Source organism: Chroicocephalus ridibundus, chromosome Z (genome assembly GCF_963924245.1).
Source record: "Chroicocephalus ridibundus chromosome Z, bChrRid1.1, whole genome shotgun sequence".
In the NCBI taxonomy this organism is placed as follows: domain Eukaryota; kingdom Metazoa; phylum Chordata; class Aves; order Charadriiformes; family Laridae; genus Chroicocephalus; species Chroicocephalus ridibundus.
Window position 1 is genome coordinate 53894652 of NC_086316.1, and position 26167 is coordinate 53920818.

The 26167-nt window shown below is 35.6% G+C and overlaps 1 protein-coding gene across 48 annotated transcripts in view; it reads left to right on the top strand.

Annotated features, from left to right (window-relative positions):
- The window catches only part of PTPRD (protein tyrosine phosphatase receptor type D), a 1281778-nt gene that overhangs the window by 396260 nt on the left and 859351 nt on the right, over positions 1-26167 (top strand). The gene's annotated exons all lie outside the window — the stretch shown is intronic.

Consider the following 26167-nt stretch of genomic DNA (forward strand, 5'->3'; position numbering starts at 1 on the left):
CAGAACTGTAATATAAATTTCAGTATATGCTTATAATGTATTCAGATTTTTTCATATCAGGATTCAGAAGCATAAGGAGATTGGAATGCATAGCTTGCAAAGAGAAAATTGTCAAGTATTTGGAAAGTTAAATCTTGGAAAATGAGTTTTGAAGAATGACTGTTGTAATTACTGGTGGGTTCATGCTCTTTCTGAATTCCATCATGCACTTCGCTAAATATATTTTATTTTTAGTAGTTTTATTATGTTATGCTCTTTGCTTTTTTCACACATCACAGCACTGTCATGCCATCAATTTTCCTTCTGACTATATCTGCAGAATTCCCCCTTTCCCTTAGCAGGCAAAATGTACCATCTACTCCAAGGACACTGATAACACCACTCCTGTTAATCGACTACTGGGGAATTCCCATGGGATCAGCATCCAGTCCAAAAAGCTGTAACTAAAAGTCACCTCCAGGACGCCTGGCCACCCTGAAGTGGTTGTTACAATATGTTAACCTCCTGCTTCTGCTCTTCCATCAGGCTAAGCCTCAGCTAGGTCATTTCTGTTTGGTGGCTTCTTTAACTTAAGAGATATAAGTTGCTGTGGTTGATATGACTTGCATTGTCCCCTGCCCACCCTACTTATCGTTATTTTTCTAGCTGTATGCATGCTGGTGTATAGCTATGCTATTTTTATTGTCTCAGCTTCTCTACAGGTTAAGTAGTGAAAGTGCCCTTCACATTCTGCTTACTTGATTATTAATAGATAGATGACAAAAAATGTTTTAACTACACGCATCTCATATATAGAACTGTCAAAAATATAGTCTTTTGTTTATGAATTCTCAGATCCTAATTTAATCATACAGTTTTGCCTTCATACTGGAAATAATTTTAATTTCTTCTGAGCTTGTTGATGCTTCAGAATGTTTTCTTGTAATCTAACGTTAGGTTGTTCAACACTTCATGGTAACAGCTGATTCAGCTGTTTAAAATAGTGCAATGCTAATTACCATTGTCTCCACTTGCATGTAATTGTATCTTAAAAGTAACAATAATACCTAGGCATTTACAACCTACCTTGTTGGATCTTCCAGGCTTTTTTTCTAGTTTTCCCTTTCAGATGAATTCTGTTCTTTCTTACGATGAATATTAATCTTGGTTGGTACCGTCCTACTTCTAATATGTCTATCGTGTATACCTGGTATATTTATGCTTTACCATACTATAACATAGCTGTTTGTTCAGGATTTTTTAAAAATATTAACATAATATATAATAATATAATTAATAATGTAATATAATATAACGTAATATAACGTAATATAATGTAATATAATATAACGTAATATAACGTAATATAATATAACGTAATATAACGTAATATAACGTAATATAACGTAATATAACGTAATATAACGTAATATAATATAATATAATATAATATAATATAATATAATATAATATAATATAATATAATATAATATAATATAATATAATATAATATAATATAATATAATATAATATATAAAATAATATAAATTTTATACCATTGCAGACCAAGACCTCTAAACTTTTTAGACATTAGCTGAAAATGCTAGAAACCTCTTTATCCTTTCAGTTGTCTAAGTTGTCTTCTCTGACCGGGACATAAGTATTCTACAAACAGAAGTTTCTATTCTGTTTCTTAGATACTCAATGTGGAATGATTAATTTATATCAGCATTCCAAATCTTCACCCAATAATGATTATCCGAAAAAAAAAAAAAAAGAAGTCCTTATAAAATAGTTACTGCTGTATTACACTGTGGAATTTCTGAAGCAATGCTATTGCTGTAGCAGATAAACACACAGAATAATCTATTTATCTATATTTATCCACATAAACTTGCCAGTTAACACACCCAATGTATAAATCTACTGATCAGTACAACCAATGGATGGCTTTTATCTTGCATTTGGTGTAGTTTGCTTTTGCTGTTGTTACCACCTGAAATTACAGTTGAAGAGCTGGTCTGATCCGTGCTTCTAGAATCACTGATCAGATCCTTATCACTGAGTCATGGTGTTGTTTTTGTTGGTTCAGGCATCAGTGAAAGCCAGATTTCTTAGGTCGCTAAAGCTGGGTTTACCATTGCAATGTCACATTGAACAGCAAGCTGTCCCCATGAACATTCACCAATTTTTCTCTTTAAAATCCTTTCCCTGTGTTTAAATTCTGCATGGCATCACTCTCTCAAGTAAACCTTCCACATATTCTTCCCGGCCCCATCCTGTCAATGGCTCCATCCTGCCAATGCTTGTAAATCATTACTAAAACATGTTAATAAAAATCCAGCTCCATAAATACCCACTATGCATCTCCACAAGACACTAAATAAATCTTCAAACACAAATGTAGGCTTTGTGAAAGGCTTATGCATTGTTCTTCAAAAAGTCTCTTTCCTTATGTGTATTGGAAATTATCTCTTTCTCATATAACAAAATGTTGCCACTTTTTTTCTCTCTCGTATTAGCTTTGCTTTGCTGATAGGAATTAGAACATTCAAAGGCTTTTGCATGAGGAACAACAATATTGTATAATTTCTCCCTGAAGACTTTTTTCTGGATGATATGTGGAGAGGACTCCTGCTTTCCTGTCCTTTTGCATTTAAACATCTTTCTAGGAGAGGAAAACAGAAAAAAAAAAAAAATTAAAAGATTGTTCTAAGCTGTAGTCCTAATTACAGGTGAGAGAATTCTCACCCATAATCTTAATTTCTTTTTTTTTCCCCCCAACATACCTACCTATGTCAAAGAGCTAGTAAATTTTGTAAAAATCTATAATCTGCTAGAGGTGACATAAATCTATTGGAATCTATATGTGTCAATTAGTTGATATGGCTTGATTATGTTACTGTCCTGTAAGTATTTATTTATGTCAATGTAGTGTGATTTTGAAGGGTTGCATTTTAACCTTATTCTACTACTGAAATACTTTTAAAGAAATAATTACCATAAAAATTAAAACCAGATTACTGTATGCATTCTGTAAGAGAGATAGAAAAGCAAAACATGCTATAAAATAAATAAAAGGGGTAATATTTTAGGTCTTATCAAAATACAGGAAGTAAATTCAGAGATTTTTGGTTTTCCAATTACCTATACGGTAATTGCTACCTTGAAAACTCTTTAGCCCTTATGAATTTCATGTAACTAATGGACTAAGAGTTAAGTAATTCTGTGTAATTTAGTAGGGTATTAACTGTGAGACATAGTTATAACGAATGTGAAGCATTATTCCAGGTTCTTTCTCCCAAAAATGTAAAAATATGTATTTTTAAAATTTGGTTTATAAACAAGCTTTTGAGTTTACCCTTTGAGAACATCATATGATTCTGTATTAAATCCACTGGGGAGAGCTGCATTTCACAGCAGTCCCAGATAAGCCTGTGGCTTTGTAAATCATTCACATAGTTTATTATAAATGCTTAATAGCCTCTGGATAAGTCCTGACTTAACTTATTTGGCCGCATGTCTTTGTTTACTACAAATTTATATGAAGAGATCAGTAAGATTTATTGGTTTTGTACTGTAAATGAACATTATAATCAGGTAAAATCACCAGAAACAAAATGTTACTAATTTTTGTTTTATTGAGAGATATGTTCTAGGAATGAGTTTGCCTAAAACTCTTTTTCATAATGTTGTTTTAGTTTTTTTTCTTTTGCCTCAGTAGAAAATTTGAATATGTGTGAGTTTTTATAAACTTCAGCAATTTATTTATTTTTAAAACTTTCCAGAAGGATAGAATATTTCCAAATATTCTTAAAAGAACTGGTGTGAAAATTATTAAAAAGAAGAGGTAAACATTGGTGACTGTATTTCATTGCATTAAATACTGAAATAACTATGACATTTGTCAAAAAATGACACTGTACTACAAACATCCTGTAGCAGACGAACAAGAATTTCCATTTCACGCACAAATCTGTATATGCAGTGCAAATTTGTTTGGGGGAGATTGCTGTAATTGCAGTACTTTAAGTGCAACTGCAAACTATTTATTTGTTGATAGTTGACTTCAAAGAAGGATCAAAGTATAAATTCAGAGTACAAATTGGTGTTTGCCCCTTTGCACTACTACTTCTCTGAAAAAGCAAGAATTACAATGCAAGCCCAGTGACCAGGATCAGCATGTCCTCACAGAAAATACAGTTCTAGTGAAGCTATACCTCATGAAGTTTGGCTGAAGAGAAGTGTGAAAGTGGAGATTGCTTCAAGCTTTGCCAAACAATTTCTGTCTTTCTGCACCCCTTCCAACTTGCTTTCCACTTATGCTGTGGTCTTTAAATTAATTACTCACTCTCAGACCTATAATTTTTAGGTTATCTGTATCTCAGCCAAACACTCTTCCCACACTTATAAGCGGTTGGCCTTTTGGTAAAGAAGGTTCAGTATGCCTGGAAGCTGAGTAATGGCTGTGGATTCAGGAGTTTTCTGGTATGTCCTTAACAAGTTTGCAATCTTGAAGCATCTGATACATCCTGATTAGCACAGTAATCATCATATTGCTAATACCTTGACCAGTGCTGGAATATTAACTTCTGTACGAGGAACCAAAATAAATAAATTACATGGGTTTTGGTTGTATTGTTTTGTTTTGTTTTGTTCTGTTTTGTTCTGTTTTTTTCCTGGAAAATGACAATACCCACTGTCATACAGATTAGGAATATAAAGGTTGTCATATTAAAAGAACTCACATTATGAATGTAAATTTAAACATCTGCTATATAATTAAAATAAACTTGTTCCTTTGGACTACTTTAACTCTTTCTTATGTATATTCTTTAGTTATCTTTTAAAATATGTCAGTGACCAGTTCATTACAATTATAGATATCAACATGATAAGCTTATGGTATTTCTGTTCATACTAAGTTTATTCTTTTATACATTTTTTTTTTCTTATTTTTTTTTTCCCAAACAGGTCATGGGGTGACACGGATAAGAAAAAAATAACATGTGAATAATGTAACTTTTGCATTATTGTATAAAGTTAGACTTTTATAAGCTTGTACTTGGTGAAAATGCAATGCTTTTTTTTTATCCTGGAGGTTATCTGAATTGTAGACAAAACATGACAGTACGGTGGTAATTAAGAGTGCACAAACTCCTCCTTTTAATGACCTGCCTTAGGTCTCTGTGCAGTGCAGTATTTCTCTACATGGACATAAGAGCTTAATAGGTGCTAATGGCAGTGTCTTCTCTCTGCTCTCCTTTGCACTCTGTAGACGTGCTCAAAAGGGCATAATGTAAGCAGGTGCATTTACACTTTCTTTCTGGGCAGTATTAGGTAAAATATACTTAGCAGAACCTTTTAAGAGTTACTGAGGATACACTTTTAGCCACTAAGGGCATCTCTGAGAGAGTTTCGTTTGAGGAACTGACCAAGGTTACTTCTCATAGTTGACATCGTGTAGAGTGTACAAACATAAATCACAGAGGAGTTTTTATCTGCCTCAGATTCATGATGAAAGCCTTTACAGTTTGACCTTCGCTAAGCACATGTGTTCTAACCAAATTTTACAGTGTAAAAGTCACCTTTCAAGAAAGAACAGGGACAAACAAGGTAACAAGAATCTGTTTAATCATGTTACCACACAGGGAGGTCACTCATCATGTTGTTCATTTGTATAAACACTGTGCTTTAACTGTAAAAGTTTATTTTCATATTAGTACAAACATGGAACATGAACTTTGAAATAAATTAACTGTTTATTTATGCATTTTTTCTATTGTAGAACTAGTCTGCAGGCTAACTAAATGTTATCTTGCCTAAAGGACGTTCATTTAAATTAGTAGTGAAATTTTTTCTGACAGCTGGTAATTTGCTTATTTACAGCTTCCATATTAAATCTTCAAATACAGTAGATACAAATTAATAACCTTCAGTTGAAGGGCCCTTTTTCCATTTTGATTGTTCCATTTGCAGAGAAGTGAAACTTCCTTTTGCTTTTTCTAATTATCATCTTGTGACACCCCATCCTATTTTCTTTCTTCCACATAAGTTCATATATGTTGCTGTAAAGTAGAAATAGTTAAGAAACCAGTTGTATAACTCTCAATTACTTAGTTGTGGCATCAAAACTATTATATGCTAGATTTCCCTTTTTTTATCCAAGAGTGATCTCCCTCATGCAATTTTCAATTCATACTACAGGCAGAAGCAAAAATAAGGTAATTGGGTTATTGCAAACACTTAAAAGTACACATAGACATAAAAAACAGTTAAGAAGTCCTGTTATAAAGAAAGCCTTGATTTTTGATGTCACTTAGTTTTTTTCACCATCCAAACCACAACACCTTTTTAATGTAATCTTTTTTCTGCTACCCATGCTTTTTATAATTTTCTACATTAGATTACTGCATTCCTTATATCTGTTATATTTGTTCAAGAAACTGCCTGCACACATACAACCTTTCTCAGAGGAAACATGAAATCAGTCCTCTTGTAGTCTTCACTGACTCGTGGTTCATTTTCATGTGCAACTGATCTATTAAAACCCTACCCCTTAACAATTTTAAAACTCCCACCAACAGCTGAAATAATTTAGTTGGATGCAAACAAAAGATAGTAAAAGGGTACAATTGTAACATATGCATGTTAAACTGAATAAGAGATGTAGCAGTAGTAAGAGTGGAAAGGTAACAGGATGTGCCAGAAGCCTGAGGATTCAAGGAAGGAATTGCTGCATTTGGTGACACTTCCTTTTCACTACTATTTTCACTTGTACTACTGAGATGAGGTTTACACAAATACATTCATTCATCCAAATGCCATGACATTTTAAAAAATGCAGAGGCACTTGTAATGAATCTGCAGTAACTCTTAGATTTTACCCACCCACTGAGTAGGTCTTTGAATTTATTGTCCATATGTATCTATAGGACAGTTCATCTGTTTGTCTAGCAAGTAATTTAGAGAAATTATATTACTGAATCTTTTTTCCATGGCTGGAGGAGTACTTTAGACCAAACCCATAAAACAGATATGAGATGAAGTAATAATTTTTTTTGTGTGTGTGTGCTTGTTTATTAATGTGGTATGTATTAATTGAGAAATTTGTTAGATCCTTTTAAAAAAGTAGTAAAATAAAAGGAACCTAAAAGAATCCAATAAATGGTGGATTAATTGGTTTGGTGAAGGCAATGGAGTTAGTAAAACTTAGAACAGTGGTGAATGCAACCAAACTGAGAAAGGCAAGATTGTTACAAACAAGGAAATGTGATCTTTGGTATTTATTTTCGTAAAAAATATTAAATTTTTCTGTGTGTATGTGTGTTTGGTTTGGCTTGGTTTCGTTTTCTTCTGAAGTCATGCTTTGCTTGACAGTTTAGCTATTGGGAAAGTTATCCTTTTAAGTATTGAGGAAATGTGATCTATTAATAATTGACAATAGAAGCATCGAATTGTTTAATAACATTTTTCTAGGCTACTTCTCAGAATAGAGTTCCACCTTGAAAGTATATATTTATTGGGTCAAAATCAAAAAACTAGGTTATCGAAGACTTTAGTGGGAAGTAGGGGTTTTTTTTGCCACATGTTCCAATGTGCTGTAGGGAAGTTAGACCACAATTTTCTCAGGTCCTGCTCAAGTTAAATCCATGCAAGAACACATACTTCACTGGTGGTTTAAACTTCCTTATTAGTCAGTTCATTGTACATGCTCTTTACTCTTGAGATTTATATTTATAAGGGGAAAGCTGACTACGTTATTTATGAACTGTGTATATATAATTTATACACCATAATAGTGAAATGATACTTGGTTTTGCTGTGTTAGTGAGGATGTGTAGTACATTTCAGTTGTTTTCTGTGTACCCGACCTGAAAGTCCTGGTGTGTGATTTGAAGAATAGTTGGATCTTCACATGGCAAATAGAAAAGTCCTGCCCCTTTTCATTTTTTTATTCTGTCTTAACATCTGTATTGGTACACTAAAGACCTAGAGGTGTTTTACTGCGAGGGAAATTATGGATGCATTTCTACATACACTTAAAAAAATTATGGTCTCCATCTTTTATGTTGAATTTCCTAAAATATTATATATTCTTGCATTGAAATCTCTGTGCTTTTTTTCACCATTTCCGAAGTATGAAGGGCAGTAGTAGTAGTAGTTAACCATATTGCAGTATGAGAAACATAAATTAGTTTTTATTGAGAAGCTAACATGATAAGAGATCATCAGAGTAAATTAATGAGATCATCAGGTAAATTAATAATTTTCACCTTACTCTAAGAACTGAATGGGACACTCAGAAAATTACAGAGGTCTGCATACCGAACACTAAGTCCAAATGAAATAATTAATACACGTTTGTGCAAAGTATACAGTACTTTGGGTTCTCAAAGTGAGCAAGTTTTATACAAAACAACAAACTATGCTGTATAATCACACAGCAAGATACATTTTGGGTCTTGGAGAACAACTGCAAATAGTAATTATGGTATTTGGAGGTAAGTTTGCATAGTCCGTCAAAAAGGAGATGAGTTTGCTTGGAGCACAAATATACGATGTTCAGTTTTATCATGGAATGTTCTCCACCAATTCTTCTTTTGAGATTTAGTTCATTAACTGAGTTTTCTTCCGGTTATACAAATGCAATCTGGTGTGTCATAAATATGTGAAAATCAAAATAAACACTCAAATTATCTCTTCAATGGAACTCAGCAAAAAAAGGGACAGTTTGATTAATTTCATTGCCTTTTCTTTAGAATTAAGTAGTTGTGTTACTTGTTGTTTCTAATATTATGCAAACAAAGCAATAATACTCCTTATCTTCGGAATATAAACGCAATAGATTACTCATTGCTACTAAAGGATTATGCTTTGCACACAGTTTAGACAAGCCTATGGTAGGAAATACACTCATAATTCCCTTTTAGAAAAAAACCCATATGATTTAAGCATTCCAAACATAATCCATGTGAGTAGATTTTATACTTCTATACAACCGGTTTAAAGTAGGTCCTCTCATCTGGGCTCCATCAGTTGTATCAATCAGATTGGGGGGGGGCAAAAGAGTCATCCTGTTGACAGGGATGTTTTCTGTCACAGAGCTGTATTCATACTGTTTTGACTAGTACAGATTTGCTTGCAGGATATTTTCTCTTTGTTTTCTCCTTTAGTAGTATTTTGAACTGACTTTCTTCATAAAGAATTGCATCTTTTATTTTCATATCATACTCAACAGCTGGTTTATCTTTTTTTTTTTTTTTAAATAATCATCAGGGAAAAAGACTGTGCTACTGGCATTTTTCTGCGTGCTCGTACACTTTTGACTACCTCTGGGTGAATGCTGAAGGAAAAAGGAAAAAACAAAACAAAACAAAACAAACTACCTCATTATCTCAAGTCTATTAAAAAATCCTTTTGAATTTTCTTCCATAGTATTTCAGCAAATTCACTTACTGGCACGGATGCTGCCAAGACAATACAAGTTAAGTAAATGTTGGAGAATATTGACTGACAGTGAATCTCAGATGAGTAATTGGGAAAAATCACGTAAGATGCCTGATACCAGGTTTACAGTCACATAAACAGTAGGATGAAGTAATTCAGTTCAATTATAATGATTTAATGATCTAGCATGCTTTTGATACTCTTTGAAACTAAGGATTACTATTTTTTTTTCTTAAAAAAAATAACTGTAGTACCGCAGTGCATGGAAGCCACTTACATCATCTTGGATTCTATTTTCATAGGCTCTTAAGAACAAAAATTTTCGACATAATAACACCAACTACAAAAGAAGTTAAATACATAGGCAGCCCTCAGGTGGTTTTTTTATCAAACATTTTATTTGCTGCAAAATATTTCTTATTAATAATCACCATGTTCACTGCCTGCTTCTGCCATTTGTCAATTCTTGCTCTTTCAGAAGAGATCTTTTTATTCCTGATAATTTATTTGCAAGAATTTTGTCTGGGAGATTTAAAGAACAAAAAGATTGGATAATTTGGGTGAGATTATTATTATTTTACTTAGGAATAATCTGATATGATTCTTAATACATTTGATAAAGGTAAATTTACATCCAGTTTTAACTTTGTCAGGGACTGTGTCATTTTTAATTGTTTTAGTGAGGAGAGTGATGCATAATTTTACTTGAGATTTCGCAGACATTTGAGAAATCTGAATGTGTTTGGAACCACACATTCTACTACAAAGTACATTGAATCACCTTTATCTTTGAATTTAATTTAATCAAATAATTTTCCATTATGCATATGCAATTCTTAAGTGTGTGCTACAGTTTCATTTCTCACTGCTACATAGATGCACTGGGAAGAAAAAAATGACATGTTCAGTGGCTTTGGGTTCCATTTAGTTTTTCTCATCGTCCACATAATATATACTATATAGACTTGAAACACATAAGGAAAGCATATGTTGATCAAAGACTTTAAACAGTTTCACATCATTGTAAGAATTAGATTAGATGGTGCCCGCCCAATGCTAAGGCCCCAGCGTGCATTGACTTGTACTGTGTTCATACAATTTGAGAGACAAAACCAGTGAGGTAAAGGTGTTTCTGTTTAAACTGAATGTCAAGTTGCATCTCAGGAGGAGTTAAAGTTTAATTCTTTACTTACATCGTGGAAATCACGAAATGCCGAAGTAACAAAACACAGGCTCCGTGAGAGACATGTTTTTACTTTTAAAACCTGTATAAGCCATAAGGTGGCAGTGTGGCAACTATTTTTGACTGAAGTGGGAAGAAAAGGAAACTAACTCCTAGGCTGATTTCCAAGGTGCAAGAAAAGTAACACAGCAACAGTTTCAGTGTTTAGGGGATTTTTTTTCTCTTTAAATGTATCTACCTAAAACAACTTAGGTTACTGAAAGACAGAAATCCCTAGGAGTAAAATGTCCTTTGCTAGTACCTGACTTCAAGCGAAGAAAGATTCTGGCAAGCTACAGAGGAAATATGTAAAAATATGTTAATTGCAGTCTACAAAATATTAATCAGAAGAAGGATGAGACGCTTAGTTATGAATGTATTCCATGGTCTATACACATTCCTTAAAGGAAGTTCATCCTTTTCTTAGAGAAAAAAGATTTCTTTAAAACATTAGGAGAGAAATTGTATGCATCTGCATATACCCACAGAGGTACACACACACATGAAAAAAATTCCAAAAATAAAACACTTTCAAACAACCTGAAGTTGTGAATTCACAAACATCCCCCCTCTTCTCCCCTTCTCCTGTATCTCCTTAACATCTTTCTTTGTTAAACACTAAAGGTTAGACAAAACAGATGTGTGAATGTTCGGTGGATTCTTCATTGGCTTCAAGTGTGCATCATCCCAAAAGACTCTCGAAAGAAAAATCCTCAAAAGATACGAAGTGAATCACCAAAATGCAGATGGAGGAGAGCTCAGTGCCTGTTATTCTCATATGTTTTCAATAGGTTTGATCTCATTTGTGCAGTAAAACTAAACATATAGAAAGCAGTTGGACATTGCTACTCAATTCTGAACATGCAGATGGATAATGAAAAATTTGGATCAATACCAAATGTGCAATTTTGATACAGACCACATTTTCATATGAAGTCTTTTCAGAGCTATTTTTTCTTCTAAAAAATATTTACTATACAGGCACATCTTGCAAAGTACAGAGAATTTCAACATAAACAAATCTGTTGGTTTGGAGTTGGAATTAGAGGGCCTTTACATCCTAGAGAATTAAAATGAGAAAAGAGAAAAAAAAAAAAAAAAAAAGAGGACAAGTTAATGTGCAGAACTGAATGCATTGTTTTCCATTCTCTACAACACATTGCTTATAATCACTGGCTTTGCTATTTTCAGTCAAACTGTCATGCTTAAAACCTAACTCCAGTCCCAGATTTACAGTGATTTTTTTGCTTTTAATCCTTTGGATTAACAGTTTTCTTGTACAAATACAAATCTCGAAGCTACAAAAAACAACCAACCTACACTCATGATGACATTAGTCTGTTTTTAAGCACTTTTCTGTGCATTTATAAAGGTCTGCAGAATAGCTGAAATAAATACTTATCTTCTTCAGAATTTCTTTTCATTTGTGTCTTTTTTCTAATTGGTAATATAAGACTATAGCTATTCGCAAACATAGTAACTGCAGTTCACTTAAAAACATGAACAAGCAAGCAAGCAAGCAAAAAATTCGGTATGCTACCAGAGAAAAAGTTACAAAAAGGGCATTTTCCCAAGGCTGTATAAATGTTTTAAACTCTTAGAAGTATCAGTGATACATCTTCATCTTTCTGACAAGTATTAGATGAAAAACGGTTAAAATGGTTAATCATGTGTTTTACGTGTAGAATATGGTGTTTTCTTAATAAATAAAGGTTATTTGTTTCATCTGCTGAGTGGTGAGTGGTAAGCACAATAGAGCAGAAGTATTTAGGTATCAGTAAAACACCCAGCAAACAAAAAAACTCTGCTAAAATCAGATTTAGAAGCCCAACCAAAGAACTAAAACCCAAAAAACCTTGCCTTTTTGGTTATTTAGGATTAGAACTGATGACAAAAAAATTCAATCAAGAAAAGAAGAGGACTATAATTCACGAGAAATGTAGCGGTGCATAAGCTACTCAGTGTTTTAGATGTTGTAATTTAATGTTTAAAAGCAGACCATACTGCTGTTACATTTGCACTGGATTTTTGTCACTTCACAAGTGAACCCTACAAATGTCAAGGAAGCTACAGCAGAGAGAAACCACTGTGTCCTGACCACATCCCCGCACATTCCTGACACGCTGAGCTTTTTTAACACCTTAATTATAAGCTCACTTTTCCCACTGAGAAACTATATTACCTCTAGAAGAAAGAAAGGGTGAGCCAACTGTCATTATGAAAAAGGAATGTATGGAAAAAGAGAAGAAGGAAAAAGAAAACTGAGTTTTCTTGAGAGTGTTCACAATAGAATTGAATTGTAGTGAACAATGCTGTTTTCTTTTGCCTGGTTTTGGGGATCTTTTGGCTCAATCTCTTGAAAATTCAACTTTAAAAGCTCAGTTCTCTAACTGTGCACTCCCAGGCACCCTTTTCACATTGTCTCCAAAGTCAGCAAAATCTAAAAGAAACCAGTATTTGGAAGTGTATTCTCTTCCCCATGCTTACACACAGGCATATGAGACTGCACAAGAATTCTTTTCTAGCACAACATTTTTTGGGAACAGGCTTGTCTGGGAAAAATAGGGATGATAATAGGTGGCAGGTGTGCTGTGACAAAAGTAATAGAGCAGAAAGGTTCCAAGGATGTGATCTTTCACCTTCTTCTGTTTTGTCTACTCAGCACATTGGTGATGAAAAAAATATGTTTTCTCAGGTAATGTCACTTGGACAAGCAGAATTCTCTTGTAGGAAGACTCTACAGCTTTTCCAGTCTGTATTTCATGCCATTGGTTGTCCTTAGATTGCATAAGAAAATGGCAAAGCACAGGGTCATGAACTAGACCACATTTCTTCCTGGTATCACAATGTCAAAGTGTTCTATTTAAAACAAAACACAAAAAAAACCCCAATCTCAGTATTTTAAAAAGATGTACAGGATAAGAAACAGTGTGAGTTTGTTTGATTAATGATCTCAGATTATTTCTGTTCTTTTCAGAAGAAGGATACTTACTTTCAGGCTCTTTGCTGTCCTTTCTTCATGCCTCCACAATTAAGAAGAAAGAAATAAACCCATACTGAATAATTTAGTAATCTGTTAACAAAGTTAATCTGTGTTCATCTACCAAAATGCAGTGTTTCAACATGGAAAGCACCATCCCTGTGGAAATCCAATAAGCTTCTTACATTATACATGTTTTTCATTCCTAAGTATCCTACCTGCCGGCTACCCATAAGACTCTTTAAACATTTGGGGTTTTACACCTGTCTTCATCGTATGACAGAGTTAAAACATTTCCAGGCTATTCCGTGATCAGTAGTTAATTTACTTTGTATTCTCTCCATCTGCTCCTAAGTAATAGTTTCTGCAAAATACATTGTTTAAGAAGTCTCAGCAATCTTTTACTTTCAAATATACATGAGGGAATTGACTCCTTCTACTGGACACTCAGATTCTTCATGACACCACCAGTCATGAAAAAATTTTTGAGATGTCTTCCAGAGAGGCCTTCACATTCCTAAGAGTTATTATACTATTTCCAGTATTGTAACAGTGGTCTGATACTGTTTTTTGCAGTGAAGCTCTTCTACTCTTCTGTCAGTCCCAGAGTGGATTCAAGAAAACAGTCTAACAGCATGCACATTTTTGTCTAAGTGAACCTTTTAGGAGCCTTCTGAGTTGCCGATAAGTAATGAGCATTCGCGAGGCCGTAGTTCAATTGCTGCGGGATGAGGCACACAAATGTACCTCTCCCCTGAGGGAGGAATTAGTCAGGATTTCTGGTGGAGTATCTGTAAGTTTGTTATTAGCATTCCAGAGAGTGAAATCCAAAGATCAAGAGTGGCACAAATTTCTCCCAGCGTCATCAATAGGGAAAAAAACGTTACTCACCTGCAAGGAAAAAGGAAAGAGAGATGCCTTGGGAAAATTAATAGCAGATCTAGAGGCTTTTGTGCAGTAAAAAATCCTTAGTGAATCTGAACCAAGTTAGTTCAAAATTTTAAGATCCTATGAGTCTTATTAACAAGGCATTCATCTAGGTCTGCAAACTACTAAAGTGTCAGAGTGACAGCTTGCAGCCTTAATAAATGAATTGCAAGTGGTGCTTCAAACTTTAGAATATTTCTATTATTTTGGTACTTTTGTATTTTCTTTAATGTGTGTTGAAAGGGTATAAAAAGTAAAAAAAACAGTGAAAAATATCTTATCTTGAATTTAATACAAGTTTTGACAAGTAGTTTACTTTCATGATCAGAACACCATACTATGCTTGAGTGGACTAAATGCCATGAGCACATTATCATCATCTAAGGTAATCACACTGAATTTTAAATTTGTTGTGGGATGTTAATTTGGAATGTTATGGCCACCAAGCACATGTTTTGCCTGAGAAGACTTAATCGGATGATACTATTTTTAGCATATTATTTCCCATGGGCAAATTTAGCCCAAGTGTATAGCTCTGGGGATCCTTGAGAATCTAATGAACTACCCTGGGATCACAGAAAAGGCAACAGTGCATACACAGTGATATACAGCAAATCACATTTTTTCAAACAAATAAATAAATTCTGATATTTTAGGGAAAAATGGTTAGATTTGCTATTTTAAGTTTGACACTGAACCAGTTAAGTGTTTATGCAGGTATACTTATACAGGGTTTAGCACTACAATAGCTTGAACTAGAAAGCAAATGGAATATATCTATCTCCTTTTGAGATTCAACAATTGCAGTTGTGCAACCTTTAGCTCTATTCTTCTGACAATTCAATGTAATTTGGGATTTCAGCTGATGCTATATTTTAAAAAATTAAAATGCTATCTTTATCTGCTTCAGCAAAAAAAAAATGTGTTTCAAAATTGTCTTTCAAATTATCTGAAAGATAAAATTTTGTGATTTTATGAAAACTTTATTTGTCAAAGAAAGGGACGTGCCTTCGAAGCCATTAGCTATGAGGTGTGGGTATGAAGACATTAAAATCTTCCGAAATATTTTTAAAACCCCAATAAAATAATTCAGCTGCTGTATTTTTTACCTGTTAGTGAGTAAGTGACTTTTGTATTTAAGTTCAGTCACCAAACCAAGAAAGATGATTTTCCAAGACTGATTCCTAATGCTATGAATTACCAAGACAGGATCTTACTGGGATGAACACACTGATCACCCACCATCTCTCATTAGTCTTTTGTTGTCAAGGACAAGGTCATTCTCTGTAACTTCTTTATTTTTACTCCTAAGATATAGGAGAAAGTACAGATATAGAAACCATATCATATCTTACTAAACCACCAAGGAAATGCAACATTAATGAATTTAGAAAAAATCAGGATCTGCCGCAGTGATAGATTTATTATTTAGAAATATTCTATGTTTATTCCTTTAAATTATTACTTGTATTTTACATTAAGAAAAATTTCTCTTACTGTCTGAAATTAGTTTTTAATAACCTTATTTACGATAAGTTTTAACAAGTTCCCTCTTCTACTTCCCAAATATCAAAACAATAAAAACTATTAAAAGAAGAAGAAAAAAAAAAGCTATTGGCTTCCATTTGTAATTTGAAATACAATTTTTTCTGCTACTCTACCAGTTTGGATGGATATTATGCAGTAAAAAACATTTTCAGGTTCCAAACTGAGGAAGCTTATTCTTGCCTGATCCATTTTCTGTTTCATCCCACTCTCTCAGTGATAAAAAACAGTATTTTTTAACCACTGTTACTAAGATATTTATTAAAACTATATTTAGCAACAGAACTAGCATGACAATTGCATGGCAAAAAAACTTAAGTTAAAAGAGTTAAAACTGAGATTAGTTTTGATGATTACATGGCAACTGTGTAAACTCTATAACTGATCATTTTTGGTACATTTTTAGTAAGTCACATAGCAAAGGGAAGATTATCAGCAATAAAAAATAATTTTAGGGATAAATTCTTTTTCCTTCCTATATCTTAAATCAAGATTATTTAAAAAATGACCCAAACATAATCTTATTCCCATTTCCTTGAGATCTAACATTTTTGTGAGCAACATTGTAACTTTACTTATGTATCTCCACAGTGAACTTTGGCAGAAAGGAGAAAAAGACTCTATTTCGTAATGGTTAAGAACACTTTATTGTATTAGAAGCCTTACTTTGTATAATTTGCTCACTGTAAGACAGCTGTAATGAAGAGAAAATGGACCACTGTAATAACCTGACAAGCACATTTATCCATAAAGAGGATTAGTTTCATCTCAGATCCCACCACAGCTCTATGAAACTGTGCTATGACAGAAAGAATTCAAACAGTAGGAGAGAAATCTCCAGAACTTTGTAACTTTTTTGTTAGATATTCATCTAACCTCTGTATTGTTTTCCAGTTACATAGTCACAAATCTAATGAAGCAGCTGGATCATTAGAATCAAGGAACATTTTATTTTATTTGATTTTTATAAACACGTAAGCAGGTCCAAGAAGAACAGTGTATCATTTTAATCAACAGTCCAAAATCATCTGTAAATGAAAACATATCTGAATAAAGATAGTGCTTACAATGATGTCAAAAGCATGCTGACCTGAATCCAATCAGCTAGTCTATCTTGAGTATTTTGTCTTTGACAAGTGCTAAATGCAAGATACTGAGAAAAGTACCAAAAAAATCCCTGCCCAAACTTCTTTGAACACCAACACCACAGCAACAGTCTTTCAGTCTGCATGTAGGATAGTTTCTTACTAGCTGAACGTTGCTTCCGCCCTTTTTTGAATGGGTTTGTATGCTTCTCAGATTTCTTTTAAAATTTACCATGGTCTGGGATGCCTTGAGTTTGCCAGGAGCCAGTCACAGCAAGGACCACTCTGGGTGCTGCCCTTCACTGACTCTCCAATGAAGTAGGCTTTCTAGAGCTTCCATCGACTTGTGAAGGGTGCTATAGTTGTTTTTTGTCAATAAAAATCTGCCTACGTGTGGTATCTAACTAAGCTAATCTACTGTGAGGCCTCAGCCCTTGATCTATATGCCTGGGCTCTTGCTGGAGTTTGATAATTTTACTTCATAACTAGGAAAAGAAGAAAGAGTCAATAACTGGACAGAGGAGTTTTCTAAATACTATTATCTTTGTGTTTTTTCTGATATTCCTGAAAGTAATTGCTTTTTAATGTGTTCTTTTTAATCAGAATAAACAAGTGATAAAAAAACATCTGAAAAACAATAATCACAGGATAAAAGATTCTGAAAAGGAGCATTTCAGCAGGGGCTTTCCTTCTCTTTTTTTGTATTTTCCAAAGGAGCATTTTTGCCTTCCTTCTCACTGTACTTCCAGAGTGTATAGCTATGTACTGGGAGGTGATGGTGAGACTTTTTCTGGAAGAAAAAAAGTAAATATATTTATTAGAAAGATGTTATGAAAATGTTGGGGAATGACTCAAAAATAAGAAGAATTTGTGATTATTATTTTTTTATATTGTATATTCACTATCTATGGTCATTAGTTAAAGTACAGCAATTCTAGTTTTACAGGAAGAGGTGAACGAGTTAAATTTAAACCATTCCTTAGTTATGTAAATGCACAAAATGTAGCGCCACTTTCTATTCTTATTACAATCGTGAGACTGTCACTATAAGTGATTAATTTTGTGCCATTCTTTCCCAGTGATCTCTTTGTCACAAGAATGAGCTATCACAGAATTTTAATGCTTAGTACACTTTAGTTTTCATAATGTATTCTGATTCTCATTCTAGTGACAAAGGTTGGCACAAAATCAGACCATATTCATAACAAAGACTGCAAAAATAAAGCAGGAAACTGTATAGAATCCATCTTCACAATCTCAGAACAGCGAGAACAGAAATATCACAAAACAAAACTCTTTGTTCTCGTGGCAGTCTTGGTATTGTAATATCACAATACTCCAAAATGCATTTCTGAACCTTTTGGACTGGATGTATTAAACTAATTTTGCAGTATGGATATCTTTCACAATATTTTAAAAAGGGGACAGTAGAAAAAAAATTAGTGCCAACATGTGATTTGTTAGAAATAGTTGTATTTTAACAGAAAATACCATTTGGCTGCTTGCTCATTCCTCAATGCACCACTGAATTACTGGGGGTGACCAAGTGGGGACAAGCAGGCAGGAAGGAAAAACCAATGATTGTTTTTCATAGAACATTTACACAACAAACTAGTTGTTTCTTTATGGACCTAGTGTTAGTACAATTATTTGACAAACTGCTAACATGGCAAAACTGTGAGTATCAAATACAAGAAACTTTCAGTATATTAGAAATAATTGCCATTTATTGAAGTTGTGGGTTGGTTGTAACATTATGAATGATGTATATTCTCCATGTTTTGCTCCTAGAAAGAGTGTGAGCCAAGAACTAATGGTGAATTTATTTTTGGTTCTCTAGGGTAAACTAGGCTATGTTCTTTAACTCCAAACTCATTGATTGTATATAATCTCTACATTTGCCTATCCTTCTGTGTAATGCTAGTTTTTCTTTTAGCATCCTAATTTTTCAAACTGGATGAATGAATGTTGGAATGAAAAATATTATTAACATGCAAACTGATAGGTAAACAAGCTTAACTATGTTGTACTTTATTGTAAACAGAAAGAAAAACAACCTGTTCAACAGCTTGGTCGACAGATAATTGGATAGTGAAAATAATATCTTGTTTAACAATAAAATGATAGTTATAAATGTTTTAATTCAAAGGTCAGTCCATATTTCTAATTTGAGCAGTTTACATATTTGGCTGTGAGGTCATGCTTGACATACAACACAAACATTTATTTTATATAATTTAAATTTCTATATTTATATAATTTTTAATATATTTCTGCAATCTATTTATACTATATTTTATATAATTTATATTTATATATTTATATTATCTATATATATGTTTCTTCAATCCAAGAGGAATAGGAAGAAATACCAAGTACGTACAGTAACATTTATTAATTTTCAGTGTACTACAATGCAACAGAGAACACTAAAATATTTATACATATATGGGACATGTCCTGTCACCTGTACTTCACTTCTGCATATAGAGGCTTGACACATGTTTAAATATTGCAGACTGGAAGCTAAGAAGGTATACTAGGGAAATACTCCATGCTTAGTTTTTATCTTCTAACCTTTATGTCTGCTGTTCCCCGCTGTTGAAATCAGAGTGTTTTGCTAGATGTGCTTTTGGTTTGATACAATAGGTCTTCTCTAATAGCATCTAGATACAAAGTATGCAGTCCTTTGGAAGGATAGTGTATATATATATATGTGTGTGTGTGTGTGTGTATATATATAGTATTTATTGTTATTTTCTGTTTCCACTGTACTACAATCAATAGGAATTACAGTAATAAACACTTTCCTAGCTCTGCCCATGTTTGTCCACTTGTGATACCATTGTTTTTCAACATTAAGAGAAGGTTAGTGAAAAATATCACTTGTTCAGACTCTGGAGAAAGAGCTCTTCTTCATGGGAAACAAGAAATGTGATCGTCTACTGCCCTGGGAGTCCATGACCACCACAGAAGGTAAGCAAAGAGGTCTTGCTTTTTTTAGACCTCAATTTCAGTATACAAAAAAGAGAAGCTAGCATCAATTATGCGGTGATATTATGCAGGATCTGTTATCAAAGGCAGGGGCTATGACAAAGAACAACAGCCCACTGTAGAAGATCAGGTTTGAGACCACCTGAGGAACCTTAAGGTGCGTAAGTCCATGGGAACTGATGAAATCCATCCACGGGTCCTGAGGGAACTGGCAGATGAAGTTGCTAAGCTGCTTTCCATTATATTTGAGAAGTCGTGGCAGTCTGGTAAAGTTCCGACTGACTGGAAAAGGGGAAACATAACCCCCATTTTCAAAAAGAGAAAGAAGGAAGACTCGGGGAACTAAAGACCAGTCAATCTCACCTCTATGCCTGGCAAGATCATGGAGCAGATCCTCCTGGAGTCTTTCCTAAGGAACATGGAAAAGGAGGAGGAGACTGGTGACCGCCAACATGGCTTCATCAAAGGCAAGTCATGCCTAACAAATTTGGTGACCTTCTACGATGCTGCCACATGACTTATGCAAAGTATTTTACATTGTCCCACGTGACATCCTGGTCTCTAAATTGGAAAGGCATGGTTTTGATGGATGGACCACTCAGCGCATAAGGAACTGGCTGGGTGGCCTCACTCAAAGGGTTGCTGTCAATGACTCAATATCCAAGTGGAAACCAGCGATGAGCGGTGTTCCTCAGGGGTCAGTACTGGGATCAGTGCTGTTTAACAACATCTTTTTCAGCGACATGGACAGTGGGATTGAGTGCAGCCTCATCAAGTTTCCCAACACCACCAAGCTGTGTGGCGCGGTTGACACGCTGGAGGGAAGGGATGCCATCCAGAGGGACCTTGACAGGCTTGAGAGATGGGTCTGTGTGAACTTCATGAAGTTCAACCAGGCCAAGTACAAGGTCCTGCACCTGGGTCAGGGTAATCCCAAGCACAAATACAAGCTGGGTGGACAAGGGATTGCGAGCAACCCTGAGGAAAAGGACTTGGGAGTGTTGGTGGACAAGAAGCTCAACATGACCTGAAAATGTGCACTTACAGCCCAGAAAGCCAACCATATCCTGGGCTGCATCAAAGGAAGTAATGGCCAGCAGGTCGAGGGAGGTGATCCTGCCCCTCTACTCCACTCTGGTGAGACCCCACCTGGAGTACTGCGTGTAGTTCTGGAGTCCTCAGCACAAGAAAGACATGGACCTGTTGGAACAGGTCCAGTGGAGGGCAATGAAGATGATGAGAGGGCTGGAGCACCTCTCCTATGAAGAGAGAGGTGGGCTTGTTCATCCTGGAGAAGAGAAGGCTCCGGGGAGACCTTATAGGAGCCTTCCAGTACCTAAAGGGGGCCTACAGAAAAGATGGGGAGGGACTCTTTATCAGGGAGTGGAGCGATAGGATGAGCAGTATTGGTTTTAAACTGAAAGAGGGCAGATGTAGATTAGATATTAGGAAGAAATTCTTCACTGTGAGGGTGGTAAGACATTGGAACAGGTTTCCCCTAGAAGTTGTGGATGCCTTATCCCTGGAAGTGTTCAAAGGCAGGTTGGATGGGCTTTGAGCAACTTGGTCTAGTGGGAAGTGTCCCTGTCCACGGCAGGGGGATTGGAACTAGATGACCTTTAAGGTCCCTTCCAACCCAAACCATTCTATGATTCTATGATTTCATGATTGCATTGACTTCATTGAAGGATAAACTATAAATTCCTGCAAGATATAAAACACTTGTTTCTATAAAAGCAACCTAGGTAAAAAGCTGTATTTCACAAAATAATTTTGTTTCTGTTAACATGCATACTCACAATTTCAACTACTCACTATGAAAGACAGTGAAATAGAGGTCAAATGCACAATTTTTCTCATAAATATCATCATTTATAAAGTACATCAAATATGTCACCTAAAATCCAGCTGTCCAAACTACAGAATGTTGCTTGTAGATGCCGTTAAAAAGTTTTATAAGCTAAATCAACAAATTCATCAGTTGATACAATAAAAGGAAGGTATGAAATCCCTGCCTAAAAATAATTATAAAAATAGAGAAATCACAGGTTTCAGTAATAGTAACTGTTGTCTCTATGAAAGGAAAACAAAATATTTTCAAGCAGAAAAGAGATTTGAGAAACTCATATATTTCTGTAGCATAATATCATATTCTTTTTCCCTGAAGGGATGAGAGAATTGGGTTTCTATGACTGTTTAGAAAATTAAGTGTCAGGAATATCAACGTTTGTATATCAAAGTGTTGCATGTGCGCAATTTCAATTTGAATATTAGCTTAGTTGTTGTTTTATGGTTCTCTCCTATGTGTGGAAATGTCTTTACCTCTCCCATGCATTTCCCAATATGTGTTTTAAAGTTTAGGTGGGTTTTGCTCTAATTTTTAAATGAAACTTATTGCTGCTGTGTAACTGTATTCTTGGCTGGTTAAAACACATGCAAAATGCAACCCCAAAGACTGATCTTTTGCATCAGCTTGACTTTTTGTGAGAAAACTTCTTCTCCTGTGAATCTTTTCAACTCCCCGCCATTGTACTGATCTTTGCATGGAGGGACTGCACACAGAAAGGAATACACGCTTTTAGACACAGTCGCTGTTGAGCACAAACTCACAACTTTTCTGTCCACTTGTGTGTGTGTCTGTGCTTGTATGCGTGTTTGTACACCTTGTGTGTCTGTAGGACATGACTTCAGGAGCTAAGGAGTTTACAAGCAACTTTTTGCCCTAAGCTAGTAAAAGTTGCACCAGATGCCAACAGGATGGATGAGGGCCTCTGTACTGGATTCAGCAGGTATAGAGTTAATTTTCTTTCTACTAGGTGTGTTTTGGATTTAGTATGCAAGTAATGTTGATAACATACTGTTTTAGTTGTTGCTAAGCGATGCTTACATTAGTCAAGGACTTCTTCAGCATCCCATAGAAGCTGAGAGGGAGCATAGACAGGACAAGCTGACCAAAGGAATATTCCATACCATAGACGACATACTCAGTATATAAAGGGAGGCTGGCCGAGGGGGAGGAATCCATGATAGCTGCTGGGGATGGGCTGAGCAAACGGATCATCAGCTGGTGAGAGCAATTTGTGTTGTATCGCTTTATTTTGTATATTCTTTTACCATTGTGACCAGCAGAAGTAGGGAGGTGATTGTCCCCCTGTACTCAACACTGGTGAGGCCACACCTTGAGTATTTTGTCCGGTTCGGGGCACTTCAACACGAGAGAGGTATCGAGGTCCTGGAGCGAGTGCAGAGGAGGGCAAAGAAGCTGGTGAAGGGCCTGGAGAATCTTTAAGAGTTGTTTAGATGTGGTGTTGGGGGATATGGTGTAAGGAAGAACTTTGTAGAGTGGGGCTGATGGTTGGACTCGATGATCCCAAGGGTCTTTTCCAACCTAAATGATTCTACGATTCTATGATTCTGTGATTACTATTATTATCATCATTTTTCTCTTCTGTTACTGTTCTATTAAGCTGTCTTTATCTCAATCCACGAGTATTTTTCCCCCCTCCTTTTCTCCCTCTTCTTCATACCCTACTTAGGATAGTTGGGGGGAGTGAGTGAGTGTCTGCATGGTGCCAGTTGCTGGCTGGAGGCAAACCACAACAGCCTCCCAGAGGAGGGCCACAAAGATAATCAGGGGGCTGGAGCAACTCACCTGTGAAGACAGTCTGAGAGAGTTGGTTCTGTTTAGCCTGGAGAAGAGAAGGCTCTGAGAAGACCTTATAGCACCTTTTTGGTACATAAAGGGGCCCTACAGGAAAGAAGGGAAGTGACTGTTAGTGTAGTGAAAGGATGAGGGATAATGCTTTTAAACTGAAAGAGGGTATATTTAGATTAGATATTAGGAGGAAATTCTTTACTGTCATCATGATAAGACACTGGAACAGGTTGCACAGAGAAGTTGTGGATACTCCCTCGCTGGAAGTTTTCAAGGTCAGGTTGGATAAGGCTTTGAGTAACCTGGTCTAGTGGAAGGTGTCCCTGGCCATGTCTGAAAGGTCAGAACTAGATGATCTTGAAGGTGCCTTCCAACACTGTCCGGTCTATGATTTTATGATTCTATGATTCTTGTGGTTTAACACTGGCCAGCAATTTAGTACCACACATCTGCTTGCTCACCCCCTGCAGTGGGATGAGGGAGTGAATTAGAAGGGTAAAAGTGAGAAAACTCATGGGTTGGGATAAAGGAAGACAGTTTAACCAATAAAGCAAAAGCTGCATGCGCAAGGAAAGCAAAATAAGGATTCATTCACTACTTCCCATCAGCAGGTGCTTAGCCACCTCCAGGAAAGCAGAGCTCCATCACGTGCAACAATTACTTGTGAATACAAATGTCATAATTCCAAACGTCCCCCCTTTCCTTGTTCTTCTCACAGCTTTTATTGCTGAATGTGATGTCGTATGGTACATGGGGTATATACCAAGGGATATCCCTTTGGTTAGTTGGGGTCCTCTGACAGAGCAGTGTCCCCTCCCAATTTCCTATGCTCCCCAGCCTACTCACTGGTAGGACAGTTTGAGATGCAGAAAAGGCCTTGAGGTTGTGTAAGCACTGCTCAGCAATAAGTAAAACTTCTTGGCATCCAAAACACAGCATCATACAAACTACTATGAAGAAATTTAACTCTACCCCAGCCAAAACCAGTACCTCAGGTGACTGGAATGAGCATCTCCTGATTCTAAAGCCCCATCTGCTTGGGCAGATTTGACAATGTTGGCTATCTATATCACTGCTTCCAGAGGTTCTGTTTCAGTTTTGTTCACGAATGATCAAAAAACAAAGCTCTGCAAGCAGTCTTTCTATTCTATTTTCCACAGAACTTGTTATGAATATAACTTTAAGGAGTACATACTCAGACCTTCAGAAAAAGGCTGTTTTGCCAGCCCTGATGGCTGGACATTTCCTTACCAGAATAGTCCAACATGGGAACACCATAATTCAGCTGAATTTGCCAGGCTTGCCCTATTTCCTTTTAACTTAGAAGCATCTGATCAGCATGTCAAATATGACTCTCCTGCTCCATTGAATAATGGAAAGAACTGTTCAGACTCAACAATTATTACAATATCTCTCTCTATAAGGCAGATTCTCAAGAACTAGATCACAGTTCATTTGTGACTGGTATTCATCAGTCCCTCTTGGGTGATGAAACTCCAGGGCTATCACGTTCCATTTCAGGAGAGAGAGGTTCATGGAACAATAAGTTCTCCTCTAGGGATTTCAGAAAGTTCTGGTGATGACTTTGCTGTGAGGTGAACTGAACAGTAAACTCAGTTTCAGGCTAATGCTGACTTAAAGGACAGTGACTATTCTTTGGACAATTGTGTTATTGTTGGGTGTCTTAAGAGGACACCAGAACCTGCTGAGCTGTCTTTGGACACTGAGGAGTCAGTCAGGGAAGAGAAAAGGGAAAACGTAAAGAAACAGCAGCGAACTCAGTTTCACAGTTATAGTGACAGCGAACCAAGCAGAAGTTCTTTGACGTACTCTTTCATATATTCAGAAAATGTAGGAAGGTGCAAAAGCTTCTCACCCCCTGCAGTCAAGAGGAAAGATGATAAAAATAAATGTAAAGTAAAAGATCTGTCTCCACAGGACTTGATCTGGAGCCCCTCTTCAGGAAAGGACACAATGTGCTCTCCTTGTAATAACAGATTGTGCAGAAAAGGAATGCCCAGGAGTCCACAATCCTATTCGCAGCACAGTTAAGGCAGTCATGACTATAGGACTAGGAAGGGGCATTGTGGCAAAGTTTAACTTAAAAGGAAATGATCAAGAAACAGAGAGAGTAGAATACACAGGAGCAAAAGAAACAAGAGAATGTTGAGAACTCATGACACCTGCACCTCTCAAGAAAGCCAGAGAGGCTCTCTAATTCATGAAAGCACTACATCCAGAGAATTAAGTAGATCATGAGCATGTAGCAAAGGCCATGGCAAAAGAAGATCAAGAAGAACAGACAGTCATCATTATTATATGACAGATAA